A 17,154-nucleotide genomic window follows, 5' to 3' on the forward strand; every position below is an offset into this window, starting at 1 on the left:
TGGGAGAAAGCTCATGTTTACACTGAATTAGATAGGACAGAGGAAACTCCTATCAATTCCAAGTCCAATAGCTGAAACCGAATACATGACTTAGTTCACATGCCTTGGAGCATCTCTAGCAGAGCTGCTATGCTATATCCGTCGCCGATATACGGTACCGGGCCCAAAAAACGGCCCGAACAGGTACCGTATATCCGGTTGTCCCGATAAAATTAATTACGGCGAGCTCTAAAAATCGCCCTTCGGCCGCCAAATCTGACGTTTCCCCCTTCTTTGCGGTTTTCTCTATCCCACGCGCGTCTTGGCAGGAGGGAAATTTCCTCGAGCGCGTGCCCGCCGTTTCGCCGCCGCCCCCTCCCCAAATCTCTAGCAACTCTTTCTTCCTCCGGCCCCCCTAGAGTGTCTCTAGCTTTGATCGTCCTCGCCCGCATCTCCTCCACCAAGATTCGAGCTCGAGGGGCGTCATTTCTTGCCGCGGGCAGGCTGCAGTTGCCACCATCATGGATCCGGCCGGGAGCTTCGATTGGTGTGCCGGTGGACCGGCTGCTCCGGGCACGATTGAGTAGCTGCCGTCCACGCGGGCCATAGGAAGGCGAGCGGAAGTAGGGGAGACGGCGGCTGCGGGGGTGAAGAAGGGGGTTGCGGCGGCCGCACTTTCGGCCGGCCATGGAGGAGAAGGGCGCCGTTGAAAGGTAAGATTTGCAACTTTTCTACCTTTTTCAAATCGGCAGATGGGCGAGTTTTGATGTAGTCTAGAAAATTTTTCGTAGATGGATGATATTTCGAGTCCTTCCTCGACGTTAGTCAGATGATTCCAATATAGAGGAGATACTTTTTGATGATGATGCGGAGCACCTCCTCTTGTCGCGGTACGGGTTTGCGGCATCAGTTCCGCCCAACACCGAGCAGTACTGCAAATCCCCGAGATTATAGCAGCTCTGCTAGAGATGCTCTTCGAACATGGTGATCCAACAGATGGACCAACCTAGAAAGGCTTCATGGGAGAAGAACAATGTGCATCAGTTGTCATCTGAACCCCTAAGTAACAGGTACGACATATGGCAATCCAACCAATTGGCAGATGGGAGCACCGACAGCACCGTGACCGGAGCCTTACAAGCCTTTGTACTACTACGCCGCCAAGCAGCTCGGAACCCCCGCCGGTACGGTGCCTTACATCGTCGACGTTAATGCAGTGCCACTCTTCTCTGAGTATTCTTCGTCGTCGCTCGTCCGGGCGTGGCCGACATCCGAGGAGCAGATGGGTGCCCGCACGCTGTTCGCTGCAATGCCCAAAGCGGGGGAGTCGGCGTATGACACGGACAGGCAGATGCTCGACATCATCCACGACGGAGGCGGGGGAGGAGGAGGGGGCTATGAGGATGGGCGGGTGGAAGACTCGGATCCCACCCGGTCCGGCAACTACCAACAGCAACAGTCCTACACCCAGACGGCCACGCAGCAGTCTTACATCTAGACCGATGATGGCACACAACAGCAGCAACATTGGGCCGTCGGAGAGCAGTGTCCGGAGGGGGGAGGAGGAGGAGGACGGCGACGGAGATGATCCGGATGATACAGCCGACGATATGAAGAAGAAAGGTAGAGGAAAAAGCTTCAACATGCGTGAGGACGAGCTGTTGTGCGATGCATGGTTGGCCACTAGCGTTGATCCTATCCACGGCATGGAGCAAAAGGGCACAACCTTTTGGAGGAACATTCACATATGGTTCCATGAGCACAAACATTTCGCCCCGACGCGTTGATCCGCAACCGTGAGTGGAAGTCCCTCAACCATTGATGGTACACCATCCTAGAGGCCATCTCCAAGTATTGCGGGCACTTGAAGCATCTCATCCATGGTGGCCTAGCGGTGCACAAATCACCGAGCAAGTAAGTTGATCAATAACTGGATATGCTTTAGTTTTGCTGATCACTAGCCGGATATTCTTTAGTTTTGTTGATCGCTACTTGGATATGCTTTAGTTTTGTTGCTCACTAGCCGGACATGTTTTGTTTTTTTGCTCACTACATGTATATGCATTGTTTCATTATGTAGCCTACTCGTGCTTGTGTGGTGTACAAGAAGTTGGAGAAGAAGTCCTTCACCGTCATGCATTGTTGGTTGAAGTTGAATGAGCAATCGAAGTGGAGCCTTTTCATTGCCAAGACCGCCTCCCAAGCCAACGAGGAAGAAACCGGTGACCCTACCAACCCAACCCAAAAACCGCCGAAGAAGGTTAGAAGAAATTTACGGGGCAAGAAGTGGGAGGAGGAGAGGGCGAAGCGAGAAGGTGCGGCGGCCAAGCTCACAGAGAGGTTCGAGGAGATCTTAGCGAAGAAGGAGACATGCATGCGTGCTCAGACATCAAGGACGAGAGGAAGATGAAAAGGTTCAAGCACTTGATGGAGGCGATAGAGAAGAAGATCAAGCTCGAAGAGCGGAGGACCATGATCGAAGAAAGGAAGACGACGCTCGAGGAGAAGAAGGCCGCGCTCGAGGAAAAGAGGGTGAAGGTCGCTGCCAATGCGGAGGGCGCCAAGATGTTGACCTTGAATATAGACTCTTTGGACTCCGAAGCTGGAATTATCCTGCAATCCGTCCGCTACCAGATGTTGGAGCGGCAGAAAGATGAGTTGGCGGCGGCGGAAGATGAGGACGCGGCGGAGGTGGACGCGGACGTAGAGGTGATACGTCTCCAACGTATCTGTAATTTATGAAGTATTCATGCTATTATATTATCCTTCTAGGATGTTTTATATGCATTTATATGCTATTTTGTATTATTTTTGGGACTAACCTATTAACCTAGAGCCCAGTGCCAGTTTCTGTTTTTTCCTTGTTTTTGAGTATCGCAGAAAAGGAAAACCAAACGGAGTCCAATTGACCTGAAACTTGACGGAGCTTATTTTTGGACCAGAAGAAGGCCATGGAGTAAAAGAGTTGGGCCAGAAGAGTCCCGGGCTGCCCACGAGGGTGGGAGGCGCGCCCACCCCCCCTGGGCGTGCCCCCTACCTCATGGACAGCCCGGAGACCCCCCTGACTTGTTCCCGACGGCAAAACCTCTTATATATATACAGAAACCCCCAGAACATAACCTAGATCGGGAGTTCTGCCGCCGCAAGCCTCTGTAGCCACGAAAAACCAATCGGTGGAGGAGGGATCCATCACCGGTGGCCATCTTCATCATCCCGGCGCTCTCCATGACGAGGAGGGAGTAGTTCATCCTCGGGGCTGAGGGTATGTACCAGTAGCTATGTGTTTGATCTCTCTCTCTCTCGTGTTCTTAAGGTGGTACGATCTTGATGTATCGCGAGCTTTGCTATTATAGTTGGATCTTATGATGTTTCTCCCCCTCTACTCTCTTGTAACGGATTGAGTTTTCCCTTTGAAGTTATCTTATCGGATTGAGTCTTTAAGGGTTTGAGAACACTTGATGTATGTCTTGCATGTTCTTATCTGTGGTGACAATGGGATATTCACGTGATCTACTTGATGTATGTTTTGGTGATCAACTTGCGGGTTCCGTAACATTGTGAACTTATGCATAGGGGTTGACACACGTTTTCGTCTTGACTCTTTAGTGGAAACTTTGGGGCACTCTTTGAAGTTCTATGTGTTGGTTGAATAGATGAATTTGAGATTGTGTGATGCATATCGTATAATCATACCCACGGATACTTGAGGTGACTTTGGAGTATCTAGGTGACATTAGGGTTTTGGTTGATATGTGTCTTAAGGTGTTATTCTAGTACGAAATCTTGAATAGATCGATCCGAAAGAATAACTTTGAGGTGGTTTCGTACCCTACAATAATCTCTTCGTTTGTTCTCCGCTATTAGTGACTTTGGAGTGACTCTTTGTTGCATGTTGAGGGATATTTATATGATCCAATTATGTTATTATTGTTGAGAGAACTTGCACTAGTGAAAGGATGAACCCTAGGCCTTGTTTCAACGCATTGCAATACCGTTTTCGCTCGCTTTTATCATTAGTTACCTTGCTGTTTTTATATTTTCAGATTACAAATACCTATATCTATCATCCATATTGCACTTGTATCACCATCTCTTCACCGAACTAGTGCACCTATACAATTTACCATTGTATTGGGTGTGTTGGGGACACAAGAGACTCTTTGTTATTTGGTTGCAGGGTTGTTTGAGAGAGACCATCTTCATCCTACGCCTCCCACGGATTGATAAACCTTAGGTCATCCACTTGAGGGAAATTTGCTACTGTCCTACAAACCTCTGCACTTGGAGGCCCAACAACGTCTACAAGAAGAAGGTTGTGTAGTAGACATCAAGCTCTTTTCTGGCGCCATTGCCGGGGAGGTTAGTGCTTGAAGGTATATCTTTAGATCTTGCAATCGAATCTTTTAGTTTCTTGTTTTATCACTAATTTAGTCTATAAAAGAAAACTACAAAAAATGGAATTGAGAGTGTCTCATATGCTTCATCTTTTTAATATCTTTCATGAAAATGATGGAAAGGATAATTGTGCTCAATTGCTAGAGGAAGAATGCATTAAAATGTTTGGCACTAAATCTTTGAATGATGAGCATGATTGCAATGTTGTTAGTATGAATTCTTTGAATACCCATGATTCTAATGATATGCAAAACCACAAGCTTGGGGATGCTATGTTTGATGAAGATGATATGTTTAGTCCCCCAAGTTTTGATGAGCAAATTTATTATGATGAAAGCATGCCTCCTATTTATGATGATTATTGTGATGACACGTATGCTATAAAGAATAAAGATAACCATGAAACTTGTCATCATGATTTTAATTTTCAATTGGATTATGCTTCACATGATAGTTATTTTGTTGAGTTTGCTCCCACTACTATTGATGAGAATAAATTTGCTTATGTGGAGAGTAATAAAAAACTTATGCTTGTGGCTCATGAAAAGAATGCTTTATGTTATAGTTATATTGTTGAATTCATTCATGATTCTACTGAAAACTATTATGAGGGAGGAATATATGCTTGTAGGAGTTGCAATAATATCAAGTTTCCTCTTTATGTGCTTAAAGTTTTAAAGTTATGCTTGTTTTGCCTTCCTATGCTAGTTGATTATTGTTCCCATAAGTTGTTTGCTCACAAAATCCCTATGCATAGGAAGTGGGTTAGACTTAAATGTGCTAGTCATTTTCTTCATGATGCTCTCTTTATGTTTCAATTCTTATCTTTTAGGTGAGCATCATTGAAATCATCATGCCTAGCTAGAAAGGCATTAAAGAAAAGCGCTTGTTGGGAGACAAACCAATATTTAACCCTACTGTTTTTGTGTGTTCACATGATTAAGCTACTGTAGTAATCATGTTTTATAGCTTTTGTTTCAATAAAGTGCCAAGTAGAACCATTGGGAAGACTTGGGTGAAGTCTATGTGATCTTGCTGTAAAAAAACAGAAATTTTGCGCTCACGAGATTACCTGTCATTTTTTACAGAAGAGTGATTTTAAGTTGATTATTTTTGCAGATGATTAATAGACAAATTACTCAGGTCCACCAATTTATTTCAGAATTTTTGGAGTTGCAGAAGTATTCGAATGATACAGATTACTACAGACTGCTCTGTTTTTGACAGATTCTGTTTTCTATGTGGTGTTTGCTTATTTTGATGAATCTATGAGTAGTATCGGAGGGTATGAACCATAGAGAATTTGGAATACAGTATATATTACACCAATATGAATTTATATTGAGTTCACAACAGTACCTAAGTGGTGATTTATTTTCTTATACTAACGGAGCTTACAAGTTTTCTGTTGAGTTTTGTGTTGTGAAGTTTTCAAGTTTTGGGTAAAGATTCGATGGACTATGGAATAAGGTGTGGCAAGAGCCTAAGCTTGGGGATGCCCAAGGCACCCCAAGGTAATATTCAAGGACAACCAAGAGCCTAAGCTTGGGGATGCCCCGGATGGCATCCCCTCTTTCTTCTTCGTTCATCGGTAACTTTACTTGGAGCTATATTTTTATTCACCACATGATATGTGTTTTGCTTGGAGCATCATTTTATTTTGTTAGTTTTTACTTGCTGTTATTTAGAATAATGTTTTGCATCTCTATTTTCAATAAATATGTCAAGGATAGCCTTTACCATGCTTATTTTGCAAGTATACATGTTGCTGTTTCAAAACAGAAAGTTTATCGCTGTTGCAAAAATTCCCTAGAAAAGCCAGAATGTGATAAAATGTTGAAACTTTTTGCATAATAAGCTCTGATAAATTTTCTACAGTGTGGTATAATTTCATAATGTTTGGAGTTAGGGAAGTATGATGAATCTTGCATTCTTTACAGACTATACTGTTTTGGCAGATTGCTGTTATGTTTGCATATGTTTGCTTGTTTAATGATTCTATTTGAGGATAGGAGTATTAAATATGCAGAGGCATTTAGTATGCAATGTTGAATAATAATTTTTGTGATTTGCTACAGTAGAGAATGATAAGGTTTTTGCATTGGTTTATACTAACTTATCTCACGAGTTCTTGTTGAGTTTTGTGTGGATGAAGTTTTTGAGATTTAGGGAAACCGAGATATAAAAGGAATTAAGGAGACGCAAAAGCTCAAGCTTGGGGATGCCCAAGGCACCCCAAGATAATATTTCAAGAAGTCTCAAGCATCTAAGCTTGGGGATGCCCCGGTAGGCATCCCACCTTTCTTCTTCAACAATTATCGGTTAGTATCGGTTGAGCCTAAGTTTTTGCTTCTTCACATGATGAGTGCTATCCTTGAAGTGTCGTTTTATTTTGTTTTGCTTTCTGTTTGATTAATATCCCAAGATCTAAAATTCTTAAATGAGAGAGAGTCTTCACATAGCTACATAATTATTTAACTACTCATTGATCTTCACTTATATCTTTTTGGAGTAGTTTGTCATTTACTCGTGTGCTTCACTTATATCCTATGAGTAATGGTTGAATGATTTGAATATCATAAATCTGAAATTATATATGTTTCATATGCTTATCCCATGGGGAGTAATGACTTCACATATAAGAAGTAGAGATGGTAAATTTATTGAAGGTTAGCAAACATTGTTGGTCACTTGAACAATTCATGAAAGAATATTGAAGGAAGAGAGATCTCACATATAAATATACTATCTTGGACATCTTCTATGATTGTGAACCCCATTAATTATTTTCAAACCTGAGCAAATTAGTTGAAGTTGGACAAGGAAGACAACATAATGAGTTATGCTTGAGTATATTTGTATAGAAGTTATATTGTTATGGATCCTCTAACATGTGGTGCTTGCTATTTAGAATCCTTTGCTAGCCAAAATATCTGTACTAAGCGGGAATACTGCTTGTGCATCCAAATTCCTTGAACCAAGTTTATTCCATGAGTGTCCACCATATCTACCTATATGCGGTATTTACCTGCCGTTCCAAGTAAATTTGCATGTGCCAAACTCTTAACCTTCAAATAATAATTTGTTTTGTATGCCCGAATTGCTCATGTAGCGACTATGGGTTGTCGGTATCTTCCATGCTAGGTGGGTTATTCTCATGATGAGTGGACTCCGCTCATCATTCACGAGAAAATGGCTGGTAACTGGGGTGCCCAGTCCTATGATCAAAAGATCAAAAACAAAATCGCAAACAATTTAAACAAAACTTCCCCAGGATTGTTGATAGTTGGACGGCACCCGTTGTTTTGGACAAGCCGTGGAGTGTGATTGTTGGTGGAGGGGGAGTAAAAGCTTTACCTTTCTGCTTGGGAACCGCCTATAATGTATCTAGTATGGAAGATATTGGGAACTCTTGGTCGTTATGTTGACAATGAAAGCATACCTCTCAAAATTATTTTCATCTCCGTTTTAAAGCTTCGAGCTCTGGCACCTCTACAAATCCCTGCTTCCCTCTGTGAAGGGCCTATCTTTTGCTTTTATGCAAGAGTCGGTAGTATTCCTTCTCATTCCAACCTACTTTTTAGTTGGCAAGCATCATGTGGTGGAGAAAGATCTAAGCATATATGGCCATTCAAATATATTTGATCATGAATTATTATTGTTGACATTACCCTTGAGGTAAAAGGTTGGGAGGCGAAACATTAAGCCCATATCTTTCTCTGTGTTCGATGAATGCTATTTGTTCTAAAAATATGCTTTGAGTGGTAGAAATCATGGAAGACTATATGATAGTTGAGTATGTGGGTTTTGCTAAATCAAAGCTCTTACATAGACCCTTCCTGAAAATAAGATGAATTGCAATTGTTTGATGACTGAGAACATAGTTTGTTAGTTTTCAAGAAAGTTTATGGTCTATGCTTTAACATGTGAATAGCTTGTTACTTGATCATGAAAAGCTTTATGATATGAGCTACTGTTATGATATATAATGATGCTAGAAAAAGTGATTGGAACTATCATTGATCAAACTTATGCACTTGCTAGCATTCGCACTTCATAAATTATTTGTTTTATCATTTACCTACTCGAGGACGAGCAGGAATTAAGCTTGGGGATGCTGATACGTCTCCAACGTATCTATAATTTATGAAGTATTCATGCTATTATATTATCCTTCTAGGATGTTTTATATGCATTTATATGCTATTTTATATGATTTTTGGGTCTAACCTATTAACCTAGAGCCCAGTGCCAGTTTCTTTTTTTTCCTTGTTTTTGAGTATCACAGAAAAGGAAAACCAAACGGAGTCCAATTGACCTGAAACTTGACGGAGCTTATTTTTGGACCAGAAGAAGGCCATGGAGTAAAAGAGTTGGGCCAGAAGAGTCCCGGGCTTCCCACGAGGGTGGGAGGCGCGCCCACCCCCCTGGGCGCGCCCCTACCTCGTGGACAGCCCGGAGACCCCCCTGACTTGTTCCCGACGCCAAAACCTCTTATATATACAGAAACCCCCAGAACATAACCTAGATCGGGAGTTCCGCCGCCGCAAGCCTCTGTAGCCACGAAAAACCAATCGGGACCCTGTTCTGGCACCCTGCCGGAGGGGCGATCCATCACCAGTGGCCATCTTCATCATCCCGGCGCTCTCCATGACGAGGAGGGAGTAGTTCACCCTCGGGACTGAGGGTATGTACCAGTAGCTATGTGTTTGATCTCTCTCTCTCTCGTGTTCTTAAGGTGGTACGATCTTGATGTATCGCGAGCTTTGCTATTATAGTTGGATCTTATGATGTTTCTCCCCCTCTACTCTCTTGTAACGGATTGAGTTTTCCCTTTGAAGTTATCTTATCGGATTGAGTCTTTAAGGATTTGAGAACACTTGATGTATGTCTTGCATGTTCTTATCTGTGGTGACAATGGGATATTCACGTGATCTACTTGATGTATGTTTTGGTGATCAACTTGCGGGTTCCGTAACATTGTGAACTTATGCATAGGGGTTGACACACGTTTTCGTCTTGACTCTTTAGTGGAAACTTTGGGGCACTCTTTGAAGTTCTATGTGTTGGTTGAATAGATGAATCTGAGATTGTGTGATGCATATCGTATAATCATACCCACGGATACTTGAGGTGACTTTGGAGTATCTAGGTGACATTAGGGTTTTGGTTGATATGTGTCTTAAGGTGTTATTCTAGTACGAAATCTTGAATAGATCGATCCGAAAGAATAACTTTGAGGTGGTTTCGTACCCTACAATAATCTCTTCGTTTGTTCTCCACTATTAGTGACTTTGGAGTGACTCTTTGTTGCATGTTGAGGGATATTTATATGATCCAATTATGTTATTATTGTTGAGAGAACTTGCACTAGTGAAAGGATGAACCCTAGGCCTTGTTTCAACGCATTGCAATACCGTTATCGCTCGCTTTTATCATTAGTTACCTTGCTGTTTTTATATTTTCAGATTACAAATACCTATATCTATCATCCATATTGCACTTGTATCACCATCTCTTCGCCGAACTAGTGCACCTATACAATTTACCATTGTATTGGGTGTGTTGGGGACACAAGAGACTCTTTGTTATTTGGTTGCAGGGTTGTTTGAGAGAGACCATCTTCATCCTACGCCTCCCACGGATTGATAAACCTTAGGTCATCCACTTGAGGGAAATTTGCTACTGTCCTACAAACCTCTGCACTTGGAGGCCCAACAACGTCTACAAGAAGAAGGTTGTGTAGTAGACATCAGGAGGCTGCCTACACGGCGGCGACGAATCCTCCTTGATCGGGGAGCAGCTTGTTGTGATTACTGGTCCGGCAGGGAAGAAATGCACGGATAACCGGACTGATGTTCTTTTGGATTCCTTCATGTAAAAACTAAGCATATTTGCCTGTCTTTTGTTGTGATCGGGGATGTGATCCAGTGCGGCTGCGATCCGACGCGTTGTTTGGATCAGCATACATTTGAATTTGAATTTACTGGCGGACATATACATACCACGGCTGGATGGCATCCTCCCGCATCCGTGTTCACGAAGAGGAGGTCCAGTCCGTGGACGGATGCCGAAGAAAATTTGTGGGTTGCCGTTGAAGATGCCCTAAGGCCATAGGCTCATAGGAGAGGCGACCAATGTTTTTTCTACGGAAACACTAACGCCCACACCTGTGGCACTTCTCCAACTCGCCCACACGCCTGAATCGTCGGTGACTATCTTTTGCACGAATCTTGACACAAAAAGATGGATTTGGTGTGCCATGTCGGACAAGCCCCGTGTGTGGTGTGTACGTAGTTCGTCCGCACGCCGGTTTTTCCTCCGACGACAGCGGTTGTGAGTCGGGGCGTGCGGTGGAACTGCCGTCACGCCCGCACGCCACCCTCGACTACGGTTGTCGTCTCCCATGACTCGCCACTCGCTCCCTGTCGCGGTTTCATTACTCCCCTCCCATTCATTACTCCCCCAACCCACCATCCACACCATTTGCATTCGATTGGAGGAGAAACCGAGAGGAGAAGGCGGTGGCGGCGGCGGTGGCGGAAGAGTCGACCGCATTCGCGACCATTGCTGGGGTTCGCCGGACTGGAGCGTCGTCGCCGGAGCAGCCGGAGATTTAAGGTAAGGGTCCCTCCATGCTCACAGTCCTGCCTACGATTTCTTCCCCCCATCCCTCTGTGGTCAATTTCTCCTCGAGTTTCCTCGAGTTTCCGGCCGATTCGCGGTGCTCCGGTGTCCCCGTCAGTGGTGGAGTCGCCTGCTTGCCATTTAGGGTGGCATTGTGCAGTTTCGTCGCCGCCGCGGTGGCAGTCATGCCGGTATGGCTCGCCCGGTCCGCAGCCACATCTGTATTTTGCCTGTGATTGTGCGGCGATTTTCTAGATGCTAGTTCTGATTTGCCTCGAAATGCTATGTCCATCAGTGTAGGGATTTTTTTGTTGTTGAATTCAGGGTATGATAGTTGCGATTGAACCCTAGATCTAGTTAGGTGCATTTCAAAGTGTAGGATAATGACAGACATGGCATTTTCAACAACTATCATCACTAATGGCAACTAATTTTCTGAATCAACCGTGTCAGTTGCTATGTCAGTTGTAGGATAATGTCAGTTTGTGAGATCCAAGTCAGGGAGTAATTTTTGTGTATGATTTCTATCTCTAGGTAGTTGCATACTTAAGTGTGTGATAATGGCAGTCACGGCAATTTTCATTGCATTTGTTTACCCACGACTATGCTTCTAGGTGGCAACTAATTTTGTGAATCAACTATGCCGGTTGCCATGTCATATGCAGGATAATGGCAAATTGACTGTACAATAGACTCAACTGCGTTTTCCATGCTGACCTGTGATAGCTAAACATATTTGAATGTATTACATGGCAACTCATTTTTATATGAGGCCAGGGTGTGAGTTGCCACATTATATGCTGTACAGTGGAAGTTGCCTTCCCTTTTTTTGAAGTGCCTTGTGTTAACATGGCAACTTGAACCTAGCAGATGTGATCTGCACTTTTTATGAAGCCAATGTGTTAGATGCCACATTCATGTCGGACAATCCTAGGGTGGGTGTTCCTCTGCTCTGTGTCATTTGCCACTTTCATTGGAGCCAACATGGCAAGTAGATTCTGCTAGATGGCAACTGCTTCCTTCAGAAGCACAGACGCGTCCAGTTGCCATGTTTATGCAATTGCTTTTCCATTTGATTATTTTTTCTGCCTTTTTGTGCATGTTCAGAACATGGCAATTACTGCCCTGTTCAGATGCTTAAACTTTGGGGTAACAATGGAGTTTTCATTTTTGTTCATCGACGATATCCAGTGAATCGGTACTTCATGCATTTCTTTCTGTATCCGTCGGCTGTGTTTTCATTTCACCCTAACGTGGGTTTTGTTCTTACCGTAGCATAATGGCTCGCGGTGACCATCAAGATGATGATGATGACTTCATGGAGTTACCGCAATAGAATCACGCGACCGGTCGGACAAAAGATGGTGATGAGGTCACTTTCCACCCCTCATATGTTTTAATTTGACATTGAGTTTTCAATCTTTCGTTAGAACTAAATTTTCACTACATTGACCATGGCAACAAATGTTCCTTTTTGTGTTACGCAGAAGAAGAAATGTCTGCGCAATAGGGCTTCACAAGAACGCCTGACTATATTGAACGAAGGATTTACTGAGGAGCGGAAGGGAGATCCCGGTGAGATGGGGATGCAGGCTCTAATGAATGTTCGGTGCACGAACCTAGTAAACCCTGTATGCGACTGGCTCGGTGAGATTTATGATCCTGCCTCCAAGGAATTCGTGATTCCGGGACGTGGAAGACTGCCTTTGGATGAGGAATATGTGTTCTGCACTTTGGGTGTGCCCCGTGGAGAAATCAAAGTCCCGCATGAGGTGAATAATAAGATTGAGGAAGCCTTGTTCGCCCGTTTGTTTCTTGGGATGGCATCCATGCCTAATACGACTGTGCTGGAAACTTCGCTGGAGGGCATGAAAACCCGTGGCGAAGTATTTAAGATGAAGCTGCTCATGTACTTGATCTCAGCTGTCTTTGCGCCTACCACATCTCTTCGCCCAAGCAACAAGTGCTTCCCTATCCTGGTGAATGCTCTCTCTCAACTTCTTTTTCCCTTCAATCTTTTGATTTTGATGTCATCTGGAAGCTAGTCACTGGCAGTTTTTTGATGTTTTCGTTTGAATGCTGATGCGACAACTTTTTGTCCTGAAATTGTGTTGTGCAGGCGAAGCTGAAAGACGTTAAGAACATGAATTGGTGTAAATTCATCGCGGACTTCCTGCATGATGCATTCTCAAACAAGATGTACCAGAAGGGCTGTCGCTTGCACCTAATGGTATTTTTTCCGTACTCTCTTGCAAATACTCTTATCATGGTTCATTCCTTTCCTAAATCAACATCGCAGCTGTTGATAAGTGTGAACCAAATTGTTTTGCATTTTTGGTATCTATGTTTGGCCATAGTCTGCCAACCCAAAGTTTATGAATGATCTTTTAACTTGATTTTGTATTTTCCTTTTTTATGGCAACCGTATAAGATCATGCATGGCAACCCTTTGTTTCATTTTTCATGTGAATCTTTTACAAGTGAAAGTGACTTTTGTTTTATCCATGGCATCTGTAGGTGTTGCCTACAAGGCAATAGCATTTTTCTACAACACAAACAAGTGTTCATTTCATACATTCATTCTCTTTTATACAATCTAGAATGGCAACTACCATGTTGAACTGGTGGCAACTACCAGCATAATAGGATGGCAACTGCCAACATAGCATGATGGCAACTAACATAGATAGATGGCAAATCTTTCTTCCTTTCTCTTCAACTTGATGATTCAAGGAAACTACATAAGCTTCTTTTCAACATAGCATGATGGCGACTGACATAGCTTGCTTTTTATTGTGTATACCAGCTCATGTACGTCGATCGTCTTGATCTGTCCACTGTCGACTTTAGAGATAGGAGGCCAGCCGCCTCCACATAAGTTTGCTATCTCTGCATGGACGTATGATGTTGTCAAGTCTGTGCTTGCTGCAGACAGGATATCTGATACAAAATATGGGAAACTGCAGGTTAGTTCTGCCTTCTTTCTTGCAAGGCATTCTTCAATTTCGATGTTGCATAACATATGAAAAAAAATCCCCATACGACAACCATTTACGGCTTACAAGCGATAAATACCTTGGCAGCCATGGTTGTCTGCACATGGCACCCATGTTTGACCCCATACGGCAACTCCACCATTCCGTGTCGAAACTCCTTCTTTTTTCCTCTTTTGCAACACATGAATTGTAGTCAGTGCTCCTTATTTCTTTTGACATCTTAGTTGTTTTTGCTGTTTTTCAGCTGATGGCCAAGCATGCTATAGACTACAGTGTGTTTGGTGGGCCACAAAACTTTGGCAAGTGGATGGATGTGCATTCAGCTTCGTCTTGTCCTGCTGAGGTAATCAAGGGTGTTTATTTTGTTTTTTGAAATTATTCTTCTCTTGCATTTTCATATCTCTCTATGGTTGTTTTGGCTTATCTGTTCTTACGCACGTGACTCTAATATGTTTGGTTATTGCTACTTTTTGTTTTGTGCTCAGGCGAGGGCACCTGTTGAGCATCTAATTGGGCAGTTTGCTTCCGGCATGACCAGCTTGCTCGGGAAGTTGGTTGAGGGTTGGACGGCACTTAATGGCTCTGATAGTGACGCGGTTGCGAGGCAGTTCACATCATTCGTTGGAGAACGGACACATCGACCAACTGGTTGTCGTGGCCGGTACAACTACAACAGCTCTCAGGAGCTCCCTGACACACAAGATGAGCTAGATGGAGATGCTGGTCACGACAAGGACGATGACGATGACATGGAGAATGTGCAACATGAAACCGACGACGATGAACATGTTGAAGTTCGTGTAGGTGGTAAGAAGGATAAGGCTGCACCAAATGTCCCTCCACCGGAGGAAGTCATTAAACAAACTGTTGTGAGAGACACGGGGGTGTCGCTCTCAAAGAGGGGCAGGGCTCCAGAGGATGCTTCGCAGGGCTCTGTTGGCAAGAGGTCCAGGACCGATCCCGTAGCTGCTAGGAGGAGGTTCGACGTCTATTTAGTGTTTTGTTTGTCCTTCCTTTTTAACAGACCGACCTTTTTTCATTATTGGCTAAATGTGGCATGATTTTTGTGTCTCACACTTGGTATATTTTTTGCCATTTTTTCTACGTGCAGTGAGGCGACAGCTGGTGGACGAGCACTTAAGAAGAAACAAGCACCAATGCCAACCCGTGTTTCTGCCCGATTGAACAAGGGTGCTCCCAGTGATGGTGACACCACTTCCACTAGGTCGTCTCCTCGTATGTCGACGTCCAACACTGGGGATCCTGTCGTGTCGGAAGACTTGAGGAAGACAATCAAGAAGTGGGTTCTCACTGTTTTTCATTGTCATAGTGCTATTTTTTTGCTTGATGCATTCTAGATCATACACAACTTTTCTACTTGATACATTTCTGTGGCAACTACTGTCTGCTTCTCATGACAGCTGTCTAACTTGCCACATGGGCTACTGCCATCTGTCCCACATGGCAACTGCTATTTTTCATGATCTATTTTTTGCTGCATGGCAACACCTGCTTGTTCTGCATGGCAACTACTAATTAACTAGACCACATGGCAATTCTTTTTCCATTGATATGGCAACTGGAAGCTTTTCCACTAACTTCCACCACCTACATTTTTCATGTGTGCTCATCCATACCTTGTTCTCAAATGGCAGCTCTGGCACATCACACATTTTTCATTTCTATGCTGCCTACCATGGCAATTATTTTGCTCACTTTTTTATACTCTCCATGTGCTTTCTTGCAGGGTGAAGAAGACTACTACACGCGTGACCAAACACAATCCTAGAGACCCACTCGAACGCATTCATTCCAAGCTGTCGACAAGTGGCAACTCAGATGTTCATGAGGCGCCAGTCGACAAAACTGCTGCTCCACCGTCCACTGTTCCCACTAGCTCTGATGCAAGCAGCCAACCATCTCCGCCGGTTGTAGATGTGCAGACTACAACAACAGGCATCCGTACATCTAGGAGTGATGAGTCAGTATCTGCCAAGACTGCTGAGATATTGCCCACGCTGGTGGCAATGAGGGATGTTGTTGTGACCCATGCCACCCGATCAGCAAGTGTTGAAGTGGACGCTCCTGAGATCAACCTAAACAAAGAAGATTCCCGCTCATCTGATACGGATTCCAAGCGTGTGGCTGGTGGCACTTCTGCGCCCACAAAAGAAGGGGTTGCGGCCACAATTCAGAATGAGATGCCATCCACAGGTGAGACTCATGGCACAACAGCTCCAGCTTCTGGTGGTCCAGAGGCTGCTACGGCGATCGTTGCGTGAGCTGCTCTTCCACCTAGGCGGCGTAGGCCCCATAAGCATCATGCACACATATCCAATGCACCAGATGTAGCTAGGAGCAGCAGAGATGACTCTGGTTATGTGCCTGCTTCCACACTGTTCCCATCTCCTGCCAAAAGCAATGTTATGGAGAAAACGGAAGTCCGGAGTACAACTGACGCAGGTGGCAAGTCGTGCACGATTGAAGGAGGTGAATGTCCAGAGCAGACTGCGTCTTTCACCGCCGTGGAGAACCCCAGCTTAAATCTGCGCACTTCTAAGCTCCTAGTCAACATTGGTGTCCCCTACAGCCAAACAAGGAGATTTGCAAGAAAGTTGCGATTGACACCGCTGACGGCATGCCCCGCCCTACTAATAAGCCTGATGATTCTGCAGCAGACGAGGCAGAAATGTTTGTTGATCTGTCACCCCTAGATTCTGCCAAGCAACTTGTTCGCGATCCGACTGGTAGGCAGGAAAGGCACCCAATGGCTTTCACCCCACCGAGCTTTAGCCTTGGCATCGATCGTAGTCAAGATGAACCCGTGGTGCAAGATCCTATGCCTGTTGCCTTTGCTTTCCCGGCAGGCACGGCCCCAATGATGGCGCAGCCAATGGCTGATGGCAGGAAGGCTGTGAAGTTTGCAGAGCCGATAGTGCAAGGTACAGTTTTTGTGTGTTTATCATTTGTTTCTATATTTTTTTTAGTCTGACATTTGTCACAAGCTTTTTTGGTTTCTTACTGGTGATGGCAAATCTCAGGAGATGCACATGGCAACTGGAGTTGCTGCAACATGGCACCCACAGTTGTTGCCATGTGGCAATTTCATTCGCAAAGCATATGGCAACTGGAGTTGCTGCAACATGGCAACTCCAGT

The 17,154-nt window shown here is 44.3% G+C and overlaps 1 long non-coding RNA gene across 1 annotated transcript; it reads left to right on the top strand.

The window, feature by feature from the left end:
* The first annotated feature begins 16 nt into the window (after positions 1-16).
* On the top strand, positions 17-3,412 carry LOC141042471 (uncharacterized). Its single transcript, XR_012205429.1, has 2 exons — positions 17-1,893; positions 2,060-3,412. It is a non-coding gene; the product is annotated as an uncharacterized lncRNA (long non-coding RNA).
* Positions 3,413-17,154: the final 13,742 nt, after the last annotated feature.

Source organism: Aegilops tauschii, chromosome 3 (genome assembly GCF_002575655.3).
Source record: "Aegilops tauschii subsp. strangulata cultivar AL8/78 chromosome 3, Aet v6.0, whole genome shotgun sequence".
Lineage (NCBI taxonomy): Eukaryota > Viridiplantae > Streptophyta > Magnoliopsida > Poales > Poaceae > Aegilops > Aegilops tauschii.